Genomic DNA, 16553 nt, shown 5'->3' with positions numbered 1-16553 from the left:
TTATACTGCTGATGCATGGTGTCCACTGCAGTCGACGGATGTATTTTCAGTCACAAAAAAGTGAAAGAAACCATTATTAAAATCAAGGTAAAACTATTTCTAATATCTAATTTGATTTTTTTTTTTTTTTTTTACCTGTTAGTTTAATTAATAAATTTGTGATGCAACATCTCAAAAGATAATCAGATAATTATACAACAACAACGATTGTGGGGTCTGCCAATTTAATGGTTCAAAATGGTTTCCAAATATCACTATGCATGAAAAACTTTTTTGGCAGAGATCCAAGACAACTTTGTGTGAGAATATAATCAAAACAATAACTTTTGGGTTAAATATTCCTTTAAGACTGAATACGTCAAGCCTCATAAGACCATAGCAGTGTCCCAATTCAGGGGCTGCCTCCACACGAATTAGAAAGGGTTTATTTCACTCTCAGAACAAACTTCACTTTATCTATTTTAATTTTAATATTTATAATTATAATATACATGTATGTACATGTATGTAGTCTTCACTTTCTTTTTCATTTGCCAACACTACAGCTTTCCAAAATCATGATGTGCAAAATGAATTTTGTGACATGGAGGACAGCAAAAGATACACCAGTTGTGTCCTCCAAATTTTACTAAAACAAGGTTGCGTACGTGGGTTGCATTCAGAAGACACTTTGGACTGGGATAGTCTTGTTGAGAGACAGTGATGTGTGCAATCGTCAATGGAGGCAGCCTCTGAATCAGTGCACAGCTTATGTCAGACCACATAAAAATAGACTAAACAAATTTGACACTGATTACATAAACATAGATTAAACAAAACTAAAAACTAGTTTAGACCGGACCAAACTAGTTCTGACAACATCAAACTTGTGAATCAGACTGTAGCCGAGACTAGACCAGAGCAGACCAGACAAAACCAGACCACAAAAGACTGATACACAGTTAAAAAAAAAAAAAAAAAAAAAAAGCCATTGCACTGTAAAAGTGAAGTTTTGAATCGTGCATGTGGGCTGCAGTCACTGCAGTCCCCTCACCGATCAATCTGCACCATCGATTGCCCAGTTTTCTTGAGATGACTCTCTTGTTGGCATCTGTCATTGAATTTAGGGGGTCAGTTCAGTTCTGCGGCCCTGATCCAATATGTGAAATACTGTACATAACACTTGCCAGTCCTGGGGGTTCTGCTTTACAAAAGGGATTTGCTTTTAGAGGCCAGTTTAAACTAATAGTTTAAAACATAAAAATAGACCAAAAAACCTTTTTAAAACATTTTAAACTATATTACATAACTATGGGTTTGTTAAATACATGGCAGTACATCTGGTGATCCATAGACAGCCTTTTCCAAATTAAAAAAAAAAAAAAAAAAAAAAAAGATGCAAAAGAGAGCTTGTAGTAAATAAGTCACTTTTTTTTTTTTTTTTTTTTTTAAATTTATTTCCAATACTGTATTACTGGATTTTGTCCTTTATCTTTTGGGGTCATATACGCTATGTCTAATTCTAAAATGTTTAGGATAAGTATCTCTCAGATTACTTTTTATGTTTAAATATTGCCTTTGATTGTAATACGGTACCTGGAGCTTGAAGATTTTGCTGTCCCATGTACAGATAGGTCACAAATTAAAGGAAAAACCAACACAGTGGCTCAGTAAGGTGTTGGGCCCTCATGATCTGCCAGAACAGCTTCAATGCGCCTTGGCATAGGTTGTACAAGTCTGTGGAAGCACCATTCATCCACAAGATATTCCCTCATTTGGTGTTCTGATAATGGTGGACAGCGCTGTCTAACACATCACTCCAAAATCTCCCTCAGATGTTCCAATAGGCCTTTTTTCACAGCAGCCATTTTGACATGATATAACAGGTAAACACAGGCATTACTAATGACATTAATTAAGGTTCCATTCCATTTAAAGCTTAGCAGAGCCTCCCCAGTGACCCAGAGTGCACAATAGCAGGACTCTGGCTCTGTTAGACCTGAATGGAGCAAAACCTTAATTAATGTCATTAGTAACACCTGTCTTGATGCTATTTCATGCCAAAATGGCTGCTGTGAAAAAGGCCTATAGGATTGAGATCTTGTGACTGTGAAGGCCATAGTATGTGACTTATATCAGTTTCATCCTCTTCAAACCATTCAGTGATGCCTCATGTTCTCTGGACAGTGGTATTGTCACCTTGGAGGAGAGCACTCCCATCAGGATAGAAATGTTTCATCACAGAATAAGGGTGATCACTCTGAATGACTTTGTACTGATTTGCAGTGAGCCTTTCCTCTGAGGCTACCGTGTGCCATGGAGGGCCGAGAGTCTGCAGGTTTTCATTCCAACCTAAAACTCCACCAGGTGATTTCACTGTGTAGTTCTTCCTCGCTGCTTGAAAGTGAAGTCATCAGTGAAATCACCTGGTGGAATAAAAAAACCTGCACACTCTCAGCCTCCCATGGCATATGGTTGCCTACACCTGCTCCAAGGGGACAAGTGGAGCCATACCATGCCAGGAAAATGCCCCCCACAGCACAACAGAGCCAGTGGACCCCCCTCACTGTGGGGTCCTGTACACTATGGCACACACAGGCACTCGCCCACTTGTCCAGAATATAGTGAAGGATGACTCATCCCTTCTCTATTCCACATCTCTGTAGACCAGCGCCTGTGGTTTTTGCTCCACTGAGCTCTCAAATGTGCATTTGTTATTGTAATGAGGGCTTTATGCACCGAAACCCGACCGTAATATCTCTCTCTATGCACAGTATCTGTTGGGAGAATGGTGCTCCATCCCTCCAGCAGAGTTCAGGAGACTTGTTGAATCTGTGTCAAGGACCATTGAAAAGCTGTTTGCTGGCGGCTTGTGGAGGCCCAACACTGAGGCACTTTATGTTGTTTTTTCCTTTACTTTGTCACTCATTTGCATATTGCTGCTGTCAGATGAAATTCTTGTAATTGAAAAAAAAAAAAAAAAAAACAATAAAAAAAACATCTTTCTTTCTTTTCTTTTCAAGATTTTTAAAAGACAGAGAGTGTTGCTTTCTTTTGAATGGCATTGGAATTGGTTTCATGTTCAAATCACAGACGACCAATTCCGGTAAATTCATGGCAAACAGCAGTGATTACTGTTTAGCTTTTTTTCTTATGTAGATTTTACATAATTGTTAGAAAAACATCATAATCCTATGTGTCATTTTTAAATTAGTCCCTCAGGCCGTGGAGACATGCAGACATCACAGGTTCACTCGGATTAAAGTTCACCCAAAATGAGGCTCAGTCTCTTTTGATGCTCAGTCTCTAAGGTCCTTGTAGGGACACCATTTTTAAGAACACTATTTTAATAATTTTCATCATCACAACTTCTCAGTTTGTTTTTTTTTAACTCACTGTGTTGGTTTGCATTTCTGAAAACTGAAACGATAACCTGTGTTTCCTTATTTCAGCCTTACTGACACCACAGACAATGATTTAATATTTTATGCCTGTCTCTGTAATTTACTCTACAGTGACCACATACTGCCATCATACTCAGTGAGACAAGAAGAAATAGCAATTGTGAAATAAATACTCAAAAGCTATATAAAAAGAGTTGTTTAACACAATATACACTACAAACCTGTTGAAGTTCCTATTTCATACATAAAATGATTATATAACTTTTTTTTGTGAAAAGATGCCCAGTATATATTGTTCCTTGTACAGAATACACTGGATTTGTATTTTATTCCAGATTTTTAAATGCTTTGATTAAAACTATATATCCATGATTGTCTTTTTCAGAGGAACTAAAATAAACACTGACCTCCAAAAAGTCCATAAATGCCTCATTGTGCTTTTTTGACGCTTTTTTTGATGTAACTTTCTGTTCATCCACTCCAGTGTGATTATAATATCCGATATATTTGTCTTTCTTGGCACAGCTATCCCCATGTGTGTTTACCAACAGTCTGCCACCAATATTTGCTCATCTGATCCATAAATCATGTCAATTGCTAAGATAATATAAGATAAGGTGTACCTTTATTGATTGCCCATAGGGGAAATTTGTTTGAGTCAGCAGCACAGAGAGCAAACATAGATAACAACAAAAAATATGCTGACATGAAAGAAGTAATTATAGAGATTTCCATATTTAAATAAATCAAAAATAAAGAAAAATTAAATAAATTAAAAAAAAAAAAACTTCTTAGTGGCCTCATTAGTATGAAAATGATACGTCTATCACATATAAAATAAAGTGATGTTACGATGATCAAGGTAATGTAATTTTTCCCCTAGATGTCTGACTGGAAATGAACTCCAGAATACTGAATCCATTATATTTAAAGTAAAAATGCTATAAAGTGAAATATTGACAAAAGTCTCCAGCTTGTTTAGTATTCAGCTCCCAGCAGTCCTCCCTGTGTCATTCCCCACACATTCACTGAGCTGCTCCAGCTTCAGGAGCCTCTCATCCGGAAAACAAGGCTGAATCGAGAGACAAACGTATTGGCAATGCTCCAGAGACCTTACATATTGCAGGTCAGGGCATTTTCAGGAGGGGGTGTAATGGATGCACTGGGCTCCCTAAATCATTCATGAAACATTTGCCTTGGAGCAGTGATAACAGCTTCAGTAGGTGTGCACTAAGACACCCAACCCATGCCATCTATATATTCTCTGCCTCTTCCAGGTCCAGGTATTATACCTGGAACATCCTCATGGATTTGATTTTATATTGTTTGGCTACAGGGTCAAACACAATACCTATATCCAGACATGTAATAAACAGTGGGAGCTTTTAATATTTTCTAGACTCCAGTGTTGAGTGGTGTGAGAGATAAAGGCCCAGACCTTATAAAGGGTTACACAACCACAAGTCAACTAATGAATATTAAAAAAACTCAACAATAAAAAACTTTCCATTAACTAATGCTGCTCACATGGCATTTGTCCTCGACAGAAAAAAAAAAAAACACAGTGGATCCATCTGGATAACTCTGTCATTTGCCCTTCTGCATTTGTAGATGTTCCAAGACTGGAGGAGAGCAACGCCAGAGGCTTTTGGTTGATCTTCGGTGAACGCTGATTGTGGTGTTTTTAATGGGTTTACCCAAGAGCACAACCGAAATTGATGTCACTGCAAATATCAAATGTATTGCATTTAGAGACAACAGAATATCTAATACTCGGGCTACTGGATTTTGGAGTGGCGCAGTTTGGATAACAGATGGATTTGCTCTTAGACCAGACTGACCATGCATCATAATAATCCATAACATGCTATGTGGATGTCATTGTCAGCCACAAGAAGAATTGTGGCGATTACTAGTTTGCAGAAAATAGGCTAATCTACTGTATGTGTATATATTTATGAGCAGTGAGAGCAATGTAAAAAAAAACATACTTAACTAAAATAAGATTTAGTTAACATTTGGTTTCACCACAACAAATCAAAGCAAGCAGATAATGATGAGAGGAGTGAAGTGAAGCATGCAATGCTAGTAACCAGAGCTCGGCCAAGCTTATTCTCATGCAAGGATACAAGTTCAGCAGATGCCTTTGATCTACGGTAAGTGAATTAAGCAATTTCCATGAGACATTGCATCAGACTCATCAATTACTTTGTGGCAGTGGGTAAGTGGGAGTTATGTGAGTGGGGTGGGCACGCACATGTGCTTTATAGTCATTCAAGCACTGAACTTTACAATAAACCTCTTGAGTTGGTGGAACTGTATATTGTATGTGGATACAAGTGTGCACATACCCACTCCACTCCCCACCTCGCTCACTAATCTCTCTCTGAGCAATCCGTGACAGTTGGCAGCCTTGAACACAGAAATGTAAAAGCCTCTATGAAGCGGGTATGTTGAATCATTATTGTGTTAAATCAATTGGTGACAGATTAGCATAATGACATGTATTTGTGAATTTCATGGATTACAGGCCTAGTTTTGGGGCGATAATTAGCCAGGCTTAATGTCAGCACCATCATCTTTGTCGTCAACAGACAGTCCAAGTCGGTGGTCCTCTCAGGTCATTCTTAATAATCCTCCAAGTTTCATCTTTGAGGGTCAAACATGCTTTTGAAGTTATTGTATTTGGGTCTGGTTGGAATACACTGTTCAGCCGACTGAACCTTTTTTTCCGTTTTTGGCCGTGTTACAAGTGCTAGAACTTGTAGACAAAAGAGGAAGAGGAAAATTACTGATTTACCCTGATGAAGGCTACATGCCAAACAGTGGTGGTTTTAATCCAAAAAAAAAAAAAAAAAATCTTCACAACATAATGCAATAGTCCAATAGTAGCTAGATTCAAGTTAGAAGCTGCACAAAATGCTCTTTTTCTTCTTCGTGCTCTTTTCTTTTATTTTATTTTTAGATTATTACTGTTTACTTTAGACATAATCACCAGTGATAGGTATATTTCATACTTCATCCTCTACATGATCACAGCCAGGCAAAGCTTTGCATGTGGCAGCTTTTGGCTTGGTTTTCTGTGTAACTGCTGGCTTACAATTATAGCATGCCTTCATCTATCTATCTATCTATCTATCTCTCTCTCCCTCGATTGGCATGACCAGTCTGAGTAAATATCTTGTGTTAAAGAGACTAATTATATGTCCATGTTCATAGATCTGGGCCAAATTCTTGACGACCAAATGGGTTCAGATTAAATAGGAGAAATAGGTTCTCTGCACATTTGTTTAACATACACTTGGTAAAGCCAGATGTGGCTTTACCAAGTGATTGTTCAGATTCTTACCCATCGTCGTATTTGCTCCTCGATGTCAGTGTAATGCATCCACCCAGCAGCACTCCGGTGCCATATTCAGCCTACGGGGTGGCACAATGGCAGTGCTAAAGCAGAAAATAGTAAAGGCATTTTACAAACTAGCTGGCAGACAAGACCGTTGAAAGCGAAACTAAAACAAACGTGCTGTTGTGCATCCTTGAAAACAAGTTTTAAGCCTTGTGTTGCTGCTCAAAATCACATTGTTTTCCAGTCTGTATCTACCTCATTCATTTTGGAGCTGTATACTCCCAGTAAAGATCTCTTTCTAATGACAGACAAGGAGTTAATGAACCAAACTTGGTGGATGTGTTACACTCACATAGGGGAGCAAATAACACTATATGGGTAAGAATACAAACTATCACTTTAAGATACCAGCTAATCCATTGTCACTTTAGAATCCTTTTTACTTTTATCCACATTTTAATTTTTTTTTCAAAGGTTATTTTTAAGTCAGATTAGATTAGATGTAGCGTAAGTCTGTTGCCTGTGTCCTAGTATAACCTAAATGTAAAACTTATCCGTCCTCTGCCAAACGGTACTGAGAGCTCATGCTACCTTCTTTTGAAAACAAATGTTTTTTTTCCTCCAATCACTAATGTAAGCTTAAAATGATTAAATGAGCTTTTTAAAAGTAACAGCCATCAGTTGTCACAATAAGCTGAATTTGTGTACCAGATATAGGCATTTCGTCACACTCGGTTCACACCATGGGTTTACAAGCCTGAGTCTGTCTCCATACTACAGATAAAGCTTCATCATCAAGTGACAAGTTGACATACCAAAGCAACAGGTTGGTAACTCACACAAGACAAGGATGTATGAAAAATCACTCGCTACATTGGTCATATATTACTCTGAATTATAAAATGCTATTGTAATTTGTAACAACGACAGCAACAAGAAAGCCATTTACCCTAACAAGGTGCTTACAAACCCCATGGAAGGACTCATGGGACACAGCATGGCAGTGCCTGTCCAGTATAATCTTACTGGGAAATTTTTGGTGCACTCTGTCAACCATCTTTGACCAATTTTTGGAGCAAAACGAACAAACAAATAAATAATAGCACAGATTCTGCTTATGAAAATATCTGCAAAGTTTGACTGTGAGTGAATCAGAACAGTGTAAATAATGCGTGTTGGTGACCCACAGCCAGCTAGACAACCAGGGGTGATCACATAACAACAACAATAATAACAACAAGAGGTGCTTCACTGCAGGTAGACATCTAAAAGGAAACCGTGTTAGGTCACTGAGGCCGAGGTTAAAACTCCAAAAGCTTCTCTCACCTTGTTTCATATTTTGACGAGGAAAATGTGCGGTTTGTAGGAGTCACTCTGAGTCACCGCTGCGAATGTAAAACTGTCAGCCTCCATACTGACCTCTGACTGTGTGCTGTCAAAGCTGTTACTGTCTTCCACACAGCCCGGTATAATGCAAGTACTTTCCATTCAGTTTCAGTCCCTTAGAGAAAATGGGCTGGTGTGAAGGCTTGAAAAAATCACAGGGTTGGATTTCTTGCTAGTCTGCCGGGCAAGGGGAATAAAAGAGGGAGAATGAAAGAAAGAGAAATTGAAAATGATGAGCTCAGTGTGGGGTAGGAGAGAGAGAGAGAGAGAGAGAGAGAGAGAGAGTCTGCCAGGAGAGGTGATCCACTCTACTGAGCTAAGCTCTTCACCCGAGGGAAACAGTGACACCCACACCCGAGTTAGCCTCAAGTTAGCCACCGCTCTCTCTGTTCTCAAAATAGATGCTGCTAAAGGATCGTGGACTCTATACAGGCTAGGTATACACTGAGCTGGAATAAATTTCATCTTATTTTTTTGTCTTATTTCTTATTTTTTCTTAGTTCCAACTGAATTCTGGGATTCACCAGTGTTTTGTTATTGTTTTCTTTTTATTTAAGAGACATTTTCAGAGTTGAGAGCACTCTTACCAAGAGAAATGTTCTTGTTGTCATGGTCCACTATTTGTCCGGCGCAAGGTGACATTCATTTTAAAATAAAAGAATATTTAAAAAAATGCACTGAATGAATATCAGTGCATACTTACATCTATCTTTATTGTATGCCCTGGGGTCGTTTTAAGGATTATATTATTAAAATAAAAGAATTTGAATTAATTTGTTTTAGAGTTTGTTGAAATAACAGCAAAAGAAAAAAGCTTATAAACTACAACAGGTAGGAAAATAGTTGAATGCATACACTAATTGTCCAGTGTCTGCACAGAAGAACTGCATCGTCCTGTGATGCTTGGATAATAATGATTATCTTCTTTTTCTGAGTCATTGTGCATCCCTCTGCTGAGAGCATTTTGCACACTGCATGGCAGCTGCCCTTATATAGTGTTTAGGGAGCATTACCTATGTTAACAGCAAATGTTCAGTCAGGCAACTGCTGTTTACCGACAAGTGGGATTCATAACTCAGCACACCTGGGGAAAGAGCAGCTTCAGCTGGAAAAATAAGAAAATACTGGAGAAATCCAAGACAATGTTGCTGCATGTGGCCCATTGTGTCAAAATTAGAGCTGTCAAATGATTAATTTTTTAACTGCGTTAATCACAAGGTAATTGGTGGATTAATCACAATTAATCACATATTGAGGATGTATTAAATGACTTGCTTGCGAACATTTTCACTGTTTAAAATATTTTAGAAACAGCTGTTGTTTTGAAGGGTTTATATGGTGGATTCCAGTTTTTCAGCCTGTTGTGATGTGCAGGCAGTCCATGGAAATCCATTTAGCAGCTGCATCGTTCAGTTCTGCTATGCTGACAGATTTACCCCTTGTGCACTCCACAAGTGTGGTTTGATGAGCACCGCCGCAAGAAGTACTAACTTTATTACTATCATTGGAAACACCAGCAGAAACATGGTTGCCATTTAGATGATATTTTCTGTCCAACTGAACGATATTTCAATGCTGCAGTATGTTCATATGATTTTATTTCTGTCTAGAGAGCCATCAGGAAGCTTCTTGAAAGAAAACTTGCCATCCAGTGGGTCACAGGTTGTCTTGTCATTCATTTTGTCTTCTTGTTGGTATTCACCATAGATTCCTGCTGACAGCATCATGTATGATGTTTGGGGTTAAGGGCTAAAGATAAGGTCCTTATATTGATTAAATGTGTTAATATGTTGGCTTTGACAACCCTAGTCATACAATACATATTCTATCAACATGTTTGGTCATTAGCAAAATAATATCGTTCCGCATTAGTTTAAACACTGAATTATTAGCAATACTTCCACAATAGTGCTAATAAAAGGTGTAGCTGAAGCTTATTATACCAAACCTTTATGAACATCTATCCTCTCATAATGCCATTGAATGGAAAATAAAACCCACAAGATGTTCCACTTGCAGGCAGAAAGAATAAGATGTTTTGGAGATGTGATATCAAGAAATGTTAATGTGTGGTTTATGGAGATTTTATCGTCAAAGTTCAGATGTTTCTGAAATTAAAAAGGTCCTTTTTTTGATGTGAAGGGGGAACAATGCCAGGTCTGCCCTGCAGGTGCAATTTGGGATGTTGCTATAGACTCCCAAGAGGAGTTTTGTGAACTCCACTTGGTCTGTTGAGACAATTTGTCTCATCAATCAATCAGTCTCTCTCTCTCTCTCTCTCTCTCTCTCTCTCTCTCTCTGTCTCTGTCTGCCTGATTTCCTTTAGTCACACTGTCTCGGTCTCTCACTCTCCTCCTCATCTTGCCGCCCTGGATCTCCCTCTCTTTCTCTCTTTCTCCATCTGTCTCACTCTATCCTTCTCGATTTGCTGCCCACATTTTTATTCTCATAGATCTTCACCATCTCATACCCACCTCTCATCTCTCTCTCCTCTTACACATTCTATCACTCTTGTTTTCCTGCTCTTCCATCAGATGTTATTATTTTGCTTTTCTTGGTCATCACTTCCGCTTTCTTACATCTCTTTTTCTGGTCATCCTCTCTGTTTCTTCCTCTCTTTCTCTGGCTTGACTAGCAGCAAATTCTGCTCCCCTCCCCTGTCTCTCCTTCATTAATCACCCTCTTTCTTCGGTTTGCCCGTCTCTCAGGCGGCTTTTCGTCTCACCCTCCTCCTCTTTCTCTCCTCTCTCTCTCTGTTTCCCTGCCCATCTTCTGTGTCTCCCTCTGTGGGCAGTGACAATGAGCCATGGTTCATCTCCACCTTCTTTTTATCTGTCTCCCTTGTTTCTTCTTCTATCTCTCTTCCTTTCTTCCTCCCCTCGCTCCCTCCCTCCCTTTATCTTTCCGCTCCACTGCTCTCTCACATGGGCGCTCCACTGTCTAATGACTCGGATCGGTGGTGACTGTTGAGAGGAGATAGACCTGTAATAAGGCAATCCACCCCAGCGCAAGAGACAGCAACACACTACCAGGGCTTCGTCTGCACATGCTCTTCGTACCGCCTCGCGTGAAAGTGGAAGAACTGCAGGAGGAGAAATCTTTAGGTTGAGTGCGCTTGACTAAATCATCTAAATTGCTACTTTGACACAGGAAAGAAAAGAGAGGGAGGGAGGAGGGGCACATGTGGTATGCTTTCAATATGGGTGAGGAAAGTATTTTAACTGATGAGTATTCTGACGACGATGAAAATAAAGACACAAAAAGGAGTCTATGCAGCTGGTATTATAGGTGCTATTGCCTTCAACAGCCATACAGGTTTTCATTCCAGCACACACTGCCAGTTACTGATAATTAGCTCTTCCTCCCTTTAATAAGCAGAATTAGCTTCTGTAGTGTTTGGTTGGAATAAAACCCCACATGGCTTTCTTTCAGCGACTGCTTACATGAACACCAGTGCTCATTTGGTTCAGTTTCAGCGTGAACATAGTTCAAAGAGACACAGGTTGTCTAATAACCAGGATTTATTTAATAATTTCATCACAGGACTAAAGGGATTGGCATAAAAACAACTTTCCCACCTCTCCACTGCACTGCGCCAAGTTATTTGCTTTGATAAATAGAATCTGAATTGAACTGTAAATGCATCATCCAAGATACTGCATCTGCTAACCTTTGCCATACCCAGTTTACAAGAAGAAAATGAAATCTGACTAATATGCCTTAATAAAAATGAAAGGTTCAGCAGGAAGTTTTATGTGCTATGTTATGCTATGACTAAGACCATGAAGCAAACGCTTTAAAAAAAAAAAAAAAAGAAAGAAAAAATCTCTATCTTAAAGTGATTTAGTTTCATCTTCAGTGTTAACATTTTGTTTTTCTTAAAAAAAAAATTTAAAAAGTGAATAATAATATACTGTATATCTGCCAGTGGATTCTGCCGGTGGAGCTCATCCCACTTGTTTCCAGTGCAGTTTCACTTGTTTCAAGAAGTTTATTTTGGAACAAGTATAAATATGTTGAGGCAGAATAAAGCAGATCAGCTCACAAGTATCAAGAAAATGACTCGATTCAAGAGAATTCTGGAAACAAGTGGGATTATCGTGGAACATGGATCAGAGCAATCAGAGCAATCAGAGCATTGCCTTGTTATAGAGTGCATGTAAAGTGGCACATGGTTAGAGAACAGTGGAGTGAAGAAGTCAAACATGCAAGTGGCCAAGTTTTAGTTTGACTGAAGGAGTATGTGTGTACGTGTGTGTGTGTGTGTGTGTGTGTGTGTGTGTGTGTGTGTGAGTGAGTGTACATACTTAAAGGTTAAATAAGTGTCTCCCGTCTCCCATTGGCCTCCCCTGCCTGTTACAATGCTCATAGAGGAAACAAGGCAAACTAAAAATCATGAAATAAAACCTTACTCGTCAGTCAGAGAGATCAAAGGCTTTGAGTGTGTGTAAAATATATATGTATTTTCTCCTCAAACATGAGGTTATCCTCTGCTACACTGATTCACACAAACACACACGTAAAAGTGTGCCTTCGCATTTATGCACATATACGATCACACACAGATAGACATACACACACATGCGTGCACACAAGCGTGCCCACAAATGCTCTCTTCTTGCTGCCATGGGCAACAAGAGTAGTCAAAACTCCCACTGATTTTTGGTCAATTATTAATCCAAGTTTGTTTTCACAGTGGAAGAAAAGGTTAGGCAATAATTGCCAAACATACACACACACACACACACACACACGTGTGTGTGTGTGTACACACGCTCAGGAAGCAATTGTTTAGAATGATGAGCATGGAGGCGTTATTCAGTCCAGTTCTTGTGGAAAAATTGATTTGAGCACCGCCATTATGTTTTTCCATTATGTAAGACAAGAGGAGAGACAGGAAGGGAAGACAATGAGTAGCACTTGCACACTGACAAAGCCAGCGTCGGGTAATCACGGGGATGGCGATGTGTTTTGGACAACTGGCTGCTTGTAAACAGCAATAGTGTGATAAAAATAAAAAAATAAAATAAAAAAAAATAAAAAATTCAAGCTTTCTCCATCATTTCTCATCCATTGTTTGGTTGACTTCTTTCAATCGCACTTCACTCCGTCTTCAACCTCTTTCCCCAACTATTCTTGTGCAAGTCTTTTTCCTGTCTTTCTCTCTGTCTTTCTTACGTTTTCTCCTCCAAACATTTTGACTTGGAGGATATGTGAAGAGATAACAGCCCATGAGCTTGATATTAGCTAAACATTAGCTTTTTTGAAATCAACCTCATAACAATACATTGTGTGACAAAGCTACAAGAAAGTCATGTTGCATTACATCATCGGAGGAAAATATCCTGTTTTTTAGGGCAGCCCAGTGGCTCAGCAGGTGGAGTGAGTGCCATGTATTGAGGTTGGGTCCTTGCCATGGTGGCCTGGTTTCAGCTCCAGCCGAGGCCTTTTGCTGCGTATTGTCCCCTTTCCTGTTTCTCTCCACTGTGACTATCAAGTAAAGGAGAAATGCCAAAAAAAAAAAAAAAAAAAATCTTTTTAAACAACTGTCCTGTTTTGTATTTTTGCTTTTTGTCTTCTGTTTGCAGCTCACTGTTTCTGTCACTCTTTAACTGGCAGATGATGCTAATAGATAAAAGTGACTTGTCTCTGTTCCCACAATTGTGGCATTTCCATGACCACAGCGAGCTCTTGCAGGAGGTTTGCTCACACAAGGAAATGGCAGCACTGCATGCAGATACATCCAAAGAGCACAGTGACAGCTCTTAAATGAGTGTTTATTTGGACGCGGAAATCCACGCTGGAGCACGCACACAACCTGCATGTGAGCAAGCTAAGTTGATTCCTCACATAAAATTGCTGTGAGCTGCCCAAGCTTTTTTCCCCTTTTTAGTGTTTCTATTTTATTTGATAGTGACAGTAGAGAGAGAAAGGAAAGACGAGGGAGAGAGAGGGAACGTCATGCTGCAAACGGCCAGGCTACTACAGAAAGGACTAAGTCTTGATATGTGATATGCTTCTTGATCTGATTTTTTTTTTCTGCTCTCAATTTTCATTTTATTTTGACAATTTTGTGGTGAAATGAAACCGCATTAAATTTGAATTGCATGAGTCTACAAAACAATAAGTATCAATTTCAACTCATCAGCTTTCGTATTTCTGAATGATGCCAAAAACACAACCATTTCTCCCAGTTGCTTGGTAAAAGCTTTCGTCTCCATCATATAGGCCTGTGAGTCACTCATAGGCGACGTGGGAGTAAAACACAGAAGTACAGCCAAAGTTTTTTTTTTTTCCTTTCTTTTTTTTTCTCAATCTTAATTTTAATTTGCCTCATTATAGGCCATATGTTTCACCTTTGGTAGGAGATGGCAGTCACCATGGCGACAGCAACAGAGGGAGAAACAGAGAAGGAGAGATAGACAGTGCAAGAGACAGAGAATTAGAGAAGAGCAAGAGAAAGAAAGAGAGAGAGAAAGAGAGACCATGCTGTTGTTCTGGGTGGAGAAAAAGCCATGTTGGTCACAATTTGGGTGAGTTTTGTTGGATAGTTCCCCCGGGAGACTTAGTAAATGTTAGAATTAGAGTTCTTGCAGGGAGGAGGAGAATAATTGGGCGCCCGTTGAGTGTAAGAAGGAAAGCTAACGTTTTGAGCCTCAGAAAGGTCAAACATTTGTGAGCGAGTGAACAGAGGGAGAGGGAGAGATACACACACAAACACACACTCACATACTGTAGCTGTTTGCTGTGTGTCTTCCACCAAACTAAACCCTCTCCGGGGCAGAGCAGACCCCAACACAATACAGCACAACCCCTTCTCTGTGCCTTAAGCTGATCAGAGCTGTGTGTTACTGGAGCTGACACTGCTAGTTCCTTAATACTCTGTACTGATGCAGCTTGACATGCTCCCTCATTTCCATCGGCCGTCCCTTATCCTCCGCTGCTGCCTCGGCCGGGGCACAGCAGCCATGCCAAAAGGACGTTTCCTCCGTAACATACATAGCTGCTTCAAAATGCATCAGGGTGCATTCACAGCTCATGATATCTAGTCATGACAATACATAGGACTGAATCTGTCACATCCTTCTGTCATGGTGCTTGTCCTACCGGGTCGAGTCTGGCTATTGAGGCTTCGGTTTTATTTTTACTTCATTTTTACATCAAGTTTGTGCGTCAGAGCCATGAGCATGTGTCCAGCTTTTTATTTTGCATGTGTTTAGTTCCATCTGTCTGCACCTTGCCTCCTCAAGGTGTGTGTTTTTCTTTGCTTTCCAGCGGCCTCTCCACCCACCCCCGCTATTTCTAGTTATAATTCCACTACAAGCTCAACTCCTCTAACCTTGACGAAAGACAACCATAGCCATGACTCTTTTATGATTGAAAATGTGGGCTGGCGTACTGAGGTCAGCTATTTAAAGCCACACCATTAGAATGGCCCTTCCATTTTTCCAAGTTACTTGTACCAAGCCGGAAAAAAAAACTTTGTTCTTAGCTATGCCAGTGAAATACAGTTACACAGTTATTCAATTTTATGAATACTTCAATGAATCAGCGTATATTTTTAACAGTGATTGTATCCCTCACTCAGAGAACCTTCTTAAAGGACGATGCCAGAGATTTTGCATGTTTAGCCTATCATCTACAAAATGTGTATACTTCATTTTTCAGGTAAACTTTTCCCAAGGCAAGCAGTTGTATTTTTGAAATCTGAAATCATTCTCCCTACCTTCCTACCTTTTATCCAGCCTTTGGTTTCCATTCATTCCACTATAATATGAAAATGAACTTTCAGAGACATAATTCACACCAGTATTCCATCACCGTAATAAAGTTGTCAGTGGTGGTTTTCCTAAAAGCAGCTGTACTGTTGTGTTTTGATGACTTGTAATTGGTTGGAGTGAAATGGTCTCTCTGCCGGAAAATAGTTCCCGGGGAAACATTTGCTTTACACAGCCAGTGATTAATTCCAATTTATAATTGGCGACCACTTTGTTAGCTGCAGAAGCAGAAAATTATGAGGAGGGTGTTTCAACCAAAAATTCAAATTTTATATGTTGTGAAATCTTTAGTACCTGGCATGTTTTGCAAAATGATTTGCTGTAGTGTAAAATGTGGGTAAATTGTAGTAAATGGGCCAAACATTCAAAATCACTGGTGTGGTCCATTGAAGTTGTACATTTTCTTATGCACATTCCTATTTAAAGACTGCAGTGGCCATGTATTTTTATGTGAAGCATAACACACAGAATAATTTGAATGATCCATATATGTACTCTGACATACAGTTCATAAATATTGTTGCATGGCGACAGATTGTATCAGACTGCTGCTTCCCTCTGTATCAGGTCTGTAGCTGCAGGACATCCGGCTCAGGTCAGATTTGAAGCCAACGGACTTCTGTCCCGTCAAGACCCAGGGCTACCAGAGCATGAGGGCCT

Source organism: Myripristis murdjan, chromosome 8 (assembly GCF_902150065.1).
Source record: "Myripristis murdjan chromosome 8, fMyrMur1.1, whole genome shotgun sequence".
Lineage (NCBI taxonomy): Eukaryota > Metazoa > Chordata > Actinopteri > Holocentriformes > Holocentridae > Myripristis > Myripristis murdjan.
Note: the sequence above shows the minus strand (reverse complement) of the source record.